Source organism: Leptosomus discolor, chromosome 18 (genome assembly GCF_034619465.1).
Source record: "Leptosomus discolor isolate bLepDis1 chromosome 18, bLepDis1.hap2, whole genome shotgun sequence".
Taxonomy (NCBI): Eukaryota; Metazoa; Chordata; class Aves; order Leptosomiformes; family Leptosomidae; genus Leptosomus; species Leptosomus discolor.
The window spans coordinates 11,511,895-11,522,522 of record NC_141408.1 but is presented as its reverse complement, the minus strand read 5'-3'; the positions used below and the strand labels follow the sequence as shown (position 1 = coordinate 11,522,522).

Genomic DNA, 10,628 nt, shown 5'->3' with positions numbered 1-10,628 from the left:
TCCATCACCTCGGTGGAGCAGGAGGCAGAACAAGCACTCCTCCCTATCGGCTGGCCGGGCAGCGCCGGCAGCGAGCGTTGGCTCATCGGTATCAGAGGAAACCATGTCCTGACAGGCTCGTAAAAGTTTTATGACAGACGCTTTGCGAGGGCTGTGAGACGTGAGGTAATGGGCTGTGATTAATTCTTTCATCCTGACGGTATCGCTGTCACCTCAGGCACCGTCGCCCCGCATCTCGTGAGGCTGGGATGACGGCACAGCCCGGCTGGTTGCTCCCCGGCTGCGCAGGGTTTGTGCCGTCTCTCCAGGAGATGGGACAGGGAGTCAGACCTGATTTTAGGGCTTTCGGGATTAAAAAGGGGATGTTCTCCCGCATGGTGGTTTCCATCCTTTTTAGACAAAGGTCTTGCTGCTGGTGCTGTCTCCCAGCCCTGGGGTCCCCCCCAGGCCAGCCGAGCCCTCATCGAGTCCAGTGGCACGGAATGAGCGGTGGCTCTGACCAGCTGCCAGCCCCCACGCTGCGCTGCCCCGCTGCAGGGATGGCCCAGGGGACGCCCCAGCCGCGGGAGGCTTTGGGAGGCAGACAGCGAAGGGCACCAATATCCCTCGGGGATGCGCAGGGATGAGTGTCCATTGGCGCTGCTCGTGGCAGAGGCAGCTTTTTCCAGGCTGAATTTTGGGCTGGCATCATGTTAAATCCCTTTAGCTGGTTTCCCCCTTCCCTCCTCATTTGGCAAGCCACACGAATTTGGGGAACGTCCCATGGGATCATTCCCTTTGATGTGACCCTGCAGCAGCGCTGATTTTTCCACGGGGCGTTTGTGTGCGTACGGCAGCTGGGCCAGAGCTCCTGTATGTAAAGAAGAAACGTGTTTTCAGTTTGATTCAGCCTTTACATACCACTATGTTAATGATAACAAGCCAACTTCAACGTGTTTTCCTGCTCTGTAGGGAGAAAAGCTGTCTTCCTGCACGGAGAAGGAAGCGGTTAGGATGGCCCCAGGCCAGCCTTTGTCAGAGGTGAGTTCAACTATAGATGTGGGTCTCCTCCTACAGCTACAACTACACCTCCTGGGACAAAGTGCTGGTGCAAATCATCCTCCCTCCTCGCCTGGCTGTGTCACCCAGCTGTGGGTCAGAGGCGTTGTGAGATGTGCCAGCAGCCGGCTCGGCCTTGAGCTTGCGCTCCAGCCTGATGCTATTCCAGATGTTTCCCCACCTGCACACGTGGTGGGCACATGGCTTGTGCTTCCCCACTGCCACAAACCAGGTGTGTGACACCAGAGGACACCCAAGCTCTGAGCCAGGCCGTACTCCCCGCTGGCAGCGCCTCGTCTCCCTTAAAACCTGCCACCGTAACTTTGCCCGATTAATTGGGCTGTTGCAGCGCTGGCACCTAAAACCACTTGCCCAGGACAACGGGGCTTTGTGTTTTGGATGGTTTCACCTCCAAGATCGACCTCCGCCACCCAAGCCCGTGGGCAGCATCTGGAAAAGAGTTTTCCTGTGAAAAAAAAGCTCTTGTTGTCCGAGCCTTTCCCTTCCCTCCCCAGCAGCGCGGGTTTGCGGAGGGCGCCGTGACAAACCCCAGCTGTTCCCAGCCAGCAACATCTGTCTGGCACAGCTGGCCAGGCCCCGGTGCACATGGGCGCCTCCAGACGCTCACGTGGCGCCCCCGCCCAGCTGTGCGCTCCTCCAGATGTTTTCCCGCCGCCCCCGCAGGGGTTAAACCGCCCCCCCCGCCCCGCCACCGCCTTCTCAGCTGTCAATCTTCAGCGCCGGCCCAACCGCGTCCCGCGACACATCGAGGCTGGCGACCAATCAGGGCGTGGTTGTGATTTCCATGGCAGCCGCAGCCGCGCGGCTGAGGGGAGGCGGCGGCGGCGCAGCCGGTCCCGGTCCCGGTCCCGGTCCCGGTCCCGGTCCCGGTCCCGGTCCCGACCGACTGCGATGGTGCCCGAGAGGAGCCGCGGCGGAGGAGGGGCAGCGGTGCTGCTGCTGCTGCTGCACGGCTCTAGCCCGGCTCTGGCAGCGGCCGCCGCGGGGCGGGGGCGGCGGCAGCGCAGGTGAGGAGCCGCTGCTCCGCCGCGCACCTGAGGCGGGAGGCTGCGGCGGGGCGGAGTGGGCCCGGGGCGGAGCGGGCATTTCTTATCCCCCCCGCCCATCCAGCCCCGACGGCAGCCGCCGTGCTCCGCCCTGCCCCGCCCGGCGCTGGGGCGGCTCCGGTGCCGCCAGAGCCGTCGCTTTTGTCGGCCGGGCTGGGGGGCGGCCGCGGCCTGAGGCTGGGGGCGGGTCGGCGCTGTGGCCGAGCGGTCCCCGCGCTCCTCAGGCGCCGCTGCGGGCCGGGGGACCGGACCGGGCCGGGCTGTGCCGTGCCGTGCCGTGCCGTGCCGGCCGGGGCGCTCGGCTGGGCGGGCATCGCCGCGGGTCCCGTAGCTGCAGCCGGGAGCGCCGGAGGATGGGCGGCGGGGCTTGTTCGCTGCGTCCCGCCGGTGCCGCGGCGGGGTGCGAGGTGGATCCGAGCCGGGTAAATCCGAAAGTTTCCGTGCGGGAGGGCTGATCCGCTTCAGGAGCTGCCGGCGGTTCCGATGTCTTTGTTCGGCAGCTGAGCCGGGCCGGGGGCGGCTGCCCGCGGGCGCTGCGCCGCTGTAAATAGCCCGCGGGTGGAGCGGGGCGGCCGCGCTGAAACCGCTTCATCCCGCGGCGTTTGAGCCTGCGAACGCCCCGTGTGACGGTCACGGTATGTGGGAGCGTCTCAGCAGGGGTTTTATAGCAGTAGCCCTGATAGGTCTCTTAGCTGGAGGTGTTTTCCCTGGTGGTGTTGCTGGAAGAAGCCATTTGCATGTGTTACTGTGAAGGTGGGGTGCAAACTGGTGTAGGTCTAGAGCTTTTTGGTGCTATTACGCCGTTTGATTCTTTGAGGTACCTTACTGGATAATGGGGTGCTGAAATCCCCCTTAGGAGGTACGGTACGCGTAGAAGTGCACAGAACAGTAGCTCATCTGCTATCAGTGTGCTACTGACTTTTTTCTCCTCTCCTTTGTGTTTTGTTTTGTTTTGTTTTTTAAAAAACCCATAAATTTCAAGAGCTGCAAGCCTATGTGTGTTGCCAATAAAATTCCTTTTGATGAATTGTTCTCCTGCAGTAACTGCAGTACTTAACAAATACTGTATCGTGCGTAACTGGCAGCACGTCGGTCACTTTTTTTTTGACCCTTCAATATGCAAATCCAGCCAGTTTGCTATATGTATTATATATGTAGGTAAAGCAGAATGCATAGAGTTCTTTGCTTTCATCTGAAGCAGAACACTTTGGTTAGCTGTACTTTAAACTCATTTAGAGGGCTTAAATATTGAAAAACCTAAAAGTATTGAATTTTGGGTGCTTTGTTAACCTTATTAGCTGTTTTGGCTCAGGTCTGTTTTTTCTCTTGCTGGTTGAGAAAGCTTGTAAGTGTTAGTAGACCCAGGGGAAGGACAAATGCTTTTGAATTTCTTTTTTACACATGCACACATACATATATTTATATATCTATTCATGTGTGTGTCTATATATCTGTCTAGTGGAGGATTAGGAAGAAGCATGGGGTTTGGGGATTTTTTTTTTTTTTTTTTTATGGGGGGTTGTTAAATGTAAAAGGAAAGGGTACAATTTGTTTAATCTTTTACCTATTGATTATATGAGGGAAATGCATAAATACGAGCACATCTCTCTGTTCCTTATAATGTGATTATACTAGAAATGGTGGAGTTATTACATAGTTGTATGCAGGCTTCCCCAGTATGGGAACTTTGGATTCAGTCATGAAGGTTAATTGACCCTTACAATTTTTCAGAGCTTTTGATTTAAAAAAAAAAAAAAAAAAAAAAAAAAGCTCAACAAAAAGGTTTAGGTTCAAGGGAATGCAAATGTGTGAACAGCATTCCTGCAGTTCCTACAGTGTGAACTACAGGGGAGTGTTGTTCACACATCTGCATCCCCTTATACTAATGTTGTCCAACTTTGTCCTGTCCTTCTGCTTGTGAAACTGCTCTGCGTGAAGACGCGCTTCAGTAGGTCTAGCTGGCTGTCTTTCATCTCAGATGCTTTCCGCCAGGTGACTTACTGCTTATTTCTTTGTGGAAGGGAATAAAAATTGCTCATTCTATTTTATTATCCTTTTTTTACTGTGTAACTAATGGGGGGGAAGCAATCTAGAGAAAACAGCTGCAGGGCCTGAAAGCCATGACAACTCTCAAAAGCTTGATTTTGGCTTCTAGCTTTGCTGGTATTTTGCTTGGGGTTTGCTTGCTTGTGCTGTACTTCGACATTCCTCTCAGATTCTGTTACGTGACTGGTAGTAATACACGATATCCGGTCTCTGGGGAAGTCATTAAGGTGATTGTGCAAACGTTGCTTTGAAGGCATAAAAATGCTTCCTGAATACCCAAGTGATTTTTTTTAAAATCTTCTGAATGAGCCTACGAGGGTTTGGATAGCTTCTTGAAGTGGCGTACTGTGAATATTTCAGTCATGTTCCTTAGTGTTGTGCTGTACCATTATCATGTAACTGTCAGCTTTCCTATGCAATCTTCCTTGTGGTGAACAAACATGAATGACCAGAAACAAGCTAGTTCATTGAAGGAAAGGTTTTGTGGAATTCCTTTCTTTAGCTTTGATTTAGGAATGCTGAAAGACTAGCGTTGTATGCGAGGGCTTCTTACTTGGACTATTTGATGAGCTTAATGTAGGACTTCCTCTAAGAAGTAGATTGTCTCCAGTTTTCTGAATGTATATTGTTTTGCAGATGAGAATTCTCAGGATCTGCTGCCTTTCCAGTATTTATTTTTACAGAGGAAAAGTGAAGGTGCAAGAAGAGGCAAGGAAGATGCTGACATGGTTGACATTTGCTTCTTTAAGTCCTAGCAGCATTTTCATTTCTCCTTCTACAGTCAGAGCAGAGAACAGAGTGACAATGGATAGCAACAACTTAGGATTTTTTCCATTCAACTTGGCTACCTTGCCACTGTAAAATGACTTTTCTTCTGCAGATTTATACCACAAGCTTTGGGTGTAGTAGTCAGACTGTGGTTGTGCATCTGGAAGCATCTTTGAACTGTGAGAATCTTCTCTTTCTGGAGTCTGTATTTTGGAGTCTGCTGCATAAAGCCTTATGGGAGGGGGTCATATCCCCAAAGACTAAGGGATTGAGTAGACGTCCTAAGTAGGAAAAGGAAGTTATAGGAGGACAAGAGGGTAAACTGTAAAAAGAGTGTGAGGGGAAAGACAACTTTGCAGTAGTATGAACTCTAGCGTTCTTCCCCTCGCCTCTGTGTTGCTCCTGCTTTCCAGCCCAGGTGGGAGGGCACAGCGTTCTGAAACGGATCCCTGTGAAGCCTGATGGCCTGTTGCCACAGAGCTGAGTGTGATCTTCCCTTCCAGCAAGGTTCTCCAGAAGCGCTGAGAGCAAACACTGTGATGGACACTGGGGCAGGTGCAGGAGCAAGGATGTGCTCTGCAAAAATCGAAGCAGCACTCCTGTCCTTGCCCTCCCTAGAGAAAGAGCTCTGATAATCAGGATCTGAGCCAGAAGTTCAAGAGAAGGAAGCAGAGGGCAATCACTGAAAAATGCTTTATATATAATGTGGGTTGGTTCTTGTGAGATGGATACTGCCAGTGTTGCTGTCCTGGCAGCTTTTTCCAAGCCTGAACTGACCAGTTGAACATGAGAAGGGAGGTGGTTGTCGCTCAGCCTCCAAAGTGAAGGTCTGAGCTCTGTCCTCAGTGAGGATTGCTTATTACTGGGTGGTAAGGGATCATCTTTTTTCCCCTGGCAGGGAATGCTTTAAACAACAACAAACCCCAAACTGTTCTAACATAAAATACAAATTAATGACTTGCCTCTTGACTAAGCTAGAAATCTGCAACATTTTTTTTAATGAGCTTGAGGAGAAAGGTCTCGACCCCCTGCTTGTAGGGGGGAGGGAAGGAGGCAGAGAGAGCTAGAAGGAGGAAACAAAGCAGTCATTTTTGCTTGGCTAACATCATCTCGTGGCTGACTCACGGGCCTGACTTTTCTGGGAATAAAATTCAGTTATGCACACTGGTGCTTAGCTGCGCTTTCCTGTACTGAAACTTGTAGATCCTAGCTCTGCCTCTTTTTTCTTTTTTTGTTACACTTACGTTTTTCTAGGAATTCCTTTTAGTCTGTCCTTTGAAACTGTTGCTGCTAAAGGCCTTCTTCGCCAGCGTAGTCATCTTCAGCTTCCTCAACTTAGGACTGTTGTGTGTGTGAAGGGGTTGCGTTTGTTTTGGATGTGTTTTAGTCTTGATTTGAGGTGTTTTTATTAAGAGTTGCCTGTGCTTTTAGGTGGAGGTGCACTTTGCTCTTTTCATGTCGTAGTGGGTAAAAACGCCCCCGTTTTTCAAAGCTCTGTTGAAGTGCTGACAGGAGATTGCTGATTGCCCTGTTGTGATTTTTAAATGCTGTCAATTTAGTTTGTGTTAACAGCAGAACATTTATGACTTGTAGTAATCCTTCAGGTTGACAGATGTGATCCAGAGTGCTTACTCATGTAGAGGGAGAAGGTGGGGCTTATTTGCAAGCTGCTAGAAGGGCAGTAACTTCCCTATGTCATACTTGTCCCCCAGAGCTTTGTATGTAACTTCAGGCACAGAAGGGAGTTTGCTGGCTTGTAGTAGAGATTAGTTTGCCGAGAGGTGCTGTTGCTGACTGCTCCTCTGTTGGGTTCCTGACATACGAAGCCCTGGTCTTGCCACAGTTTAGGGCAGTTGCATGCTCCAGGTATTGCTTCCAGGCAAAAAAAAAACCAGTGCAGAAGGTCGTGGGAGAGCTTAATACCAGCTCTTTATGGTCTTGTAGCCTTTGGCATCTTTGAACTTACCAAAAAAAAGTTACTGTGTCAAATGAAGGTGTTTGTGGGTGGTTGGTGTGGGGTTTTGTCACATGGATGTTTTTTTTGTTCTTGTAGGTGAATGGTCAGTGCTTTCAGCAGTTTAGGAAACCTACTCACAGGCTTATTTGTGTTCACAGCTGGAATTGTGCTGAGAGCGAGTCATCCTTCTGCTTTGCCCAACCTGTGAGTTGAGGATTTCAGCCTCGGGTCAACAGGCTTTCCTCTGGCACTGGGGGTTCTTCAGCTTGGTTCTGAAGGCTGGTGCTGTGTTTTGCTTGGTTGGTTGTGAAGTGATAGTCTAATATAAATGATCAGAGTAAACCAGTTGATGCACTCGGTCTTGATATGTTTTTCTCTAGTGATCAGCTACCAAACTTTTGCATTTGGGGAACATCAGTGTCTTCAAGGAGTACTTTTAGTTTGGAAAGGAAGCTTTTTGTGGAGGGTTTGTTTTCTTTTTTTTCTTTTTTTTTCTTTTTTTTTTTTTTGAGGAAATGAGTGTTACGGAATTCACTCAAACTGAATAATGTTAGGGACTGTATGAAGAGTAAATATTTGCAGGTCTTGTGTACTCTGGCAAAATACTGTTTCTGTTAACTCTTCTCTTGAATGAGTACTGACTTTTAACTAAACCTTCACTGTATCTAAAGCATTTAAAGAGATTCTGTGTACTGTTTGCTATTTTTAAGTGGAACAGTTTCCCCTTCCCTAATTGAAAGTTAGGTCTGCGTGCTGAATCTATTCAGGAGGGAGACTTTCTGATTGTTGGTGCTATGGAAGTATCGACTGCATGATGTATTTATTTTTTTCCTTGCTTTCTTTTTGAACACTGTTCAGGTGACCTCCACTTAAATTTCTGCAGCTTTGTTTCTTTTAATGTCTAGATATTAAAGTGCAGTTAAAGCCAGCTCTTCAGCAAGGAGAGATAGGTAAGTCGAACGAAACTTGTTACAGAGGATGGATTGATTGCAAGAGTGGTGCTCTGTCAAGAGAGTGTGGGAGAGCTCCTTGGCCATTTCCTATAGAAAAGTAGTAAATTAATCCTTAAGTTATGATTCCAGTTTGATTTTGGTAATGAAGACTAAAAGCTGAACTCTGAGTGTAGTGTTGTGACAACCGTTGATTGGAATAGGCTTTGCTCGTGTGAAGGGGCGAGACATTCTCTCACAGCTTGGCGACTGGCTCTCTTGGATGCGCTGCAAGAGAAAACCACTGCTGTGACAGATGCCTGCTTGAGGAATTCCCATCCTCCCATCTATCCCTGCGCTGCTGTGGTGCCAAGTGGGAGTTCTGTCCTCTGCTGTCTGCTTGCACAGCCTCTTCAAGCAGGGACTGGGAAGTGCAAGGCGCTCGCCTGCTGAGAGTTGCAGCAGAATCGGCAAGGCAGCCTGCCTGCTGCTGCTGACCAGTTTGTGAAGGCCACTGGTCTGGTGAGGGACCAGTCTTGCTTAGGGACGGTGACTTGAGAATTTCTGAGTTAATGACTGTATTTGTATGGAGGAAAAGGTTAAGTGGATAATGTTTTGGAGAGAGGAGGCATAAGCATTTTCTTCATTCAGGGATGTGTTGTGCATTGCTGACAGAGATGGAAAAGCTCTGAGGAAGCCAGGCACTTGAAATGTTGGCGGTACTTGGAGCTTCTCACAATTAAAAGCATCTGTGATTCATACTGTTGGTGAGTTATTCAGCCCTGAAAAGCAAGCTCTTATTTAACATTCCAGTTAAAGTACTAATTTCATTTGAGTTTTGAGAGGAAGAGTCCGTTTTCAGCCTACCTTATGTGAAAATCCAAAGCTGTTGAACTGCAGAATACAGGTAAAACAGCTGTCTGTGCAGTAAGAGTTACGAATGGGAAAAATAAAGATCCAGTGAGCAGGTTGGCATGAACAGATCAAGTCATCTGGGCAGCAGAGTAGTAGATTCATCTAAGCCAGTGTTGGATATAACCCGCCGATATTCACTGTAAGACATGGCATATTCTTAGTCCCTCTTGTAAGTGTCCGCATTGGAATTCAGCAGACAGATTTTTTTTTTTTAAATCTTTTGTTTCCATCTAAAAGTGTTGTTCAGATTCATATGCATGTCCAGAAATAATCTAATAGTCTTTATTTTTCTTCTCATTTGTAAAAAGGAAAACTACCTTTAAATAATGAAGAAAAAACAAAACAAAAAAACAAAACCCACCAACCTTATTTTAATTTTGTGGATCTTGTGTTTTCAGACTTATTTCTCCCAGCTATAATGAGAGGAGATTAACTTTTGAAATTAAAAAAAAAAGGGACTATATAAAATATTTGGTAATGTGTTAGCTGTACAAACCCTTAATTTTAATACATGTCTAATTTGTTTTCAAATACTGAGTTGTACTATCGTAGAAAACAGTACCATACCCATTTGAAAAAAAACCCTACAGCAGAAAAGCAGTGGCTTTTGGTGTGGTAAAATTAACTTTATTCAAATGGTAGTCATATTGAAAAATTGTTCTGTCACAGAATATTTATCACTACTTAAATTGTAGATTAGAAAGCAGAACGAAAGCCATGTTATTGATACCTCACAAAATGTGAGATGTGTGGTCGTCCTTGATTTGCCTCTTTTTTCCTTTTTTTTTTTTGTGATAGTTGTAAGGGTTTAGAATGGACAGAATGATTTAAATGTGGTATTGTACAGCCAGAAGGAAGATTATACTATGGCATAAGCTTAATTTTTTTCTACAGTATATTTTTCTATTCCATGCTGTAAGTATGAAACGTCTGTAACCATAAACTTCATTAATGTGGGCTGCCACGATGCTTTATAAAGCACAGTTGTCGTACTGTTACTGTCAGTTGACTTTTGGTTTGCTACGTGGGCTCTTGCCATAAACCTTTCTGTGCAGTAACCGTATATTCAGACACTTAATTCTGAAGTGTTATCTGTTGTCTTGGAGGGAGAAGACTCTTGCTGTGATACCAGCAAAAGTAGTTATCTAGGTGAAGTAGAAGAGACTAAAAGAAAGAGCAAGCCTACCAGCACTGCTTAAAAGGAATCCAGACCTTCTTATTTGAAGGTGGAATGCAGCATCTGCTTTATTCTGGCAATGCTTGTTACATGACTTAAAATGATGCAAGGGTTTAACCCCCCCTCCCCCTTCCCCAGTGTGTTGATTGAGAACAGGATCTGTTTTTCTTCCTGATTTATTCAATTTTTCAGTATTTCACCTAACGTTTCTCTGAAGTTCAAAACCCTGTGTAAGATGTGGGGGGAGGGTTGGTGGGATTTTTGTGTGGTGTGGTTTTTTTTGGTTTGGTTTGGTTTTGTTTTTTAAATCAATGGGGTAATGAATGGTTATGTTTTGTTTGGGTGTGTGGGTTAGGTTTTGGGGTTTTTTTTTTGAGAGAGAAATATCTCTAGGGGCCAAATTTTAAGTAAAGAAAACAATAAAGAAGGAAGTTAGGATGAAATCATTAGTTTTCTTTTGTACGTACGTCCTGCTTTGTATTATTTGGGTACTGGGATGGATGAAAGTTTTAAAGTCTGCATGGGTTGATCCTTTTTTGTTGTTATTCTTATTTAAATCAAGACTGATCTTAGTTTTGGTCTTAGTCAAATTTAGTCCCGGATTGTGTTTGTAGTTTGAAGTTAATGACTATACGCTGTTTTAATCAATTGAATTTTCACTTACTTGCTGCAAACTATTTTTCTTCATTGCTTAAAAGCTTTCATCAAAAATTGGGCACTGTCAGGGTTGG

At 46.9% G+C, this 10,628-nt stretch overlaps 1 protein-coding gene across 2 annotated transcripts in view; it reads left to right on the top strand.

Annotated features, from left to right (window-relative positions):
- The first annotated feature begins 2,045 nt into the window (after positions 1 to 2,045).
- Positions 2,046 to 10,628, top strand: part of TPST1 (tyrosylprotein sulfotransferase 1) — a 29,696-nt gene continuing 21,113 nt past the window's right edge. For both annotated transcript variants that reach the window (XM_086475145.1, XM_086475143.1), the window contains exon 1: positions 2,046 to 2,066. The gene's annotated coding sequence lies outside the window, so the exon portion shown is untranslated. The remainder of the gene's footprint in view (positions 2,067 to 10,628) is intronic.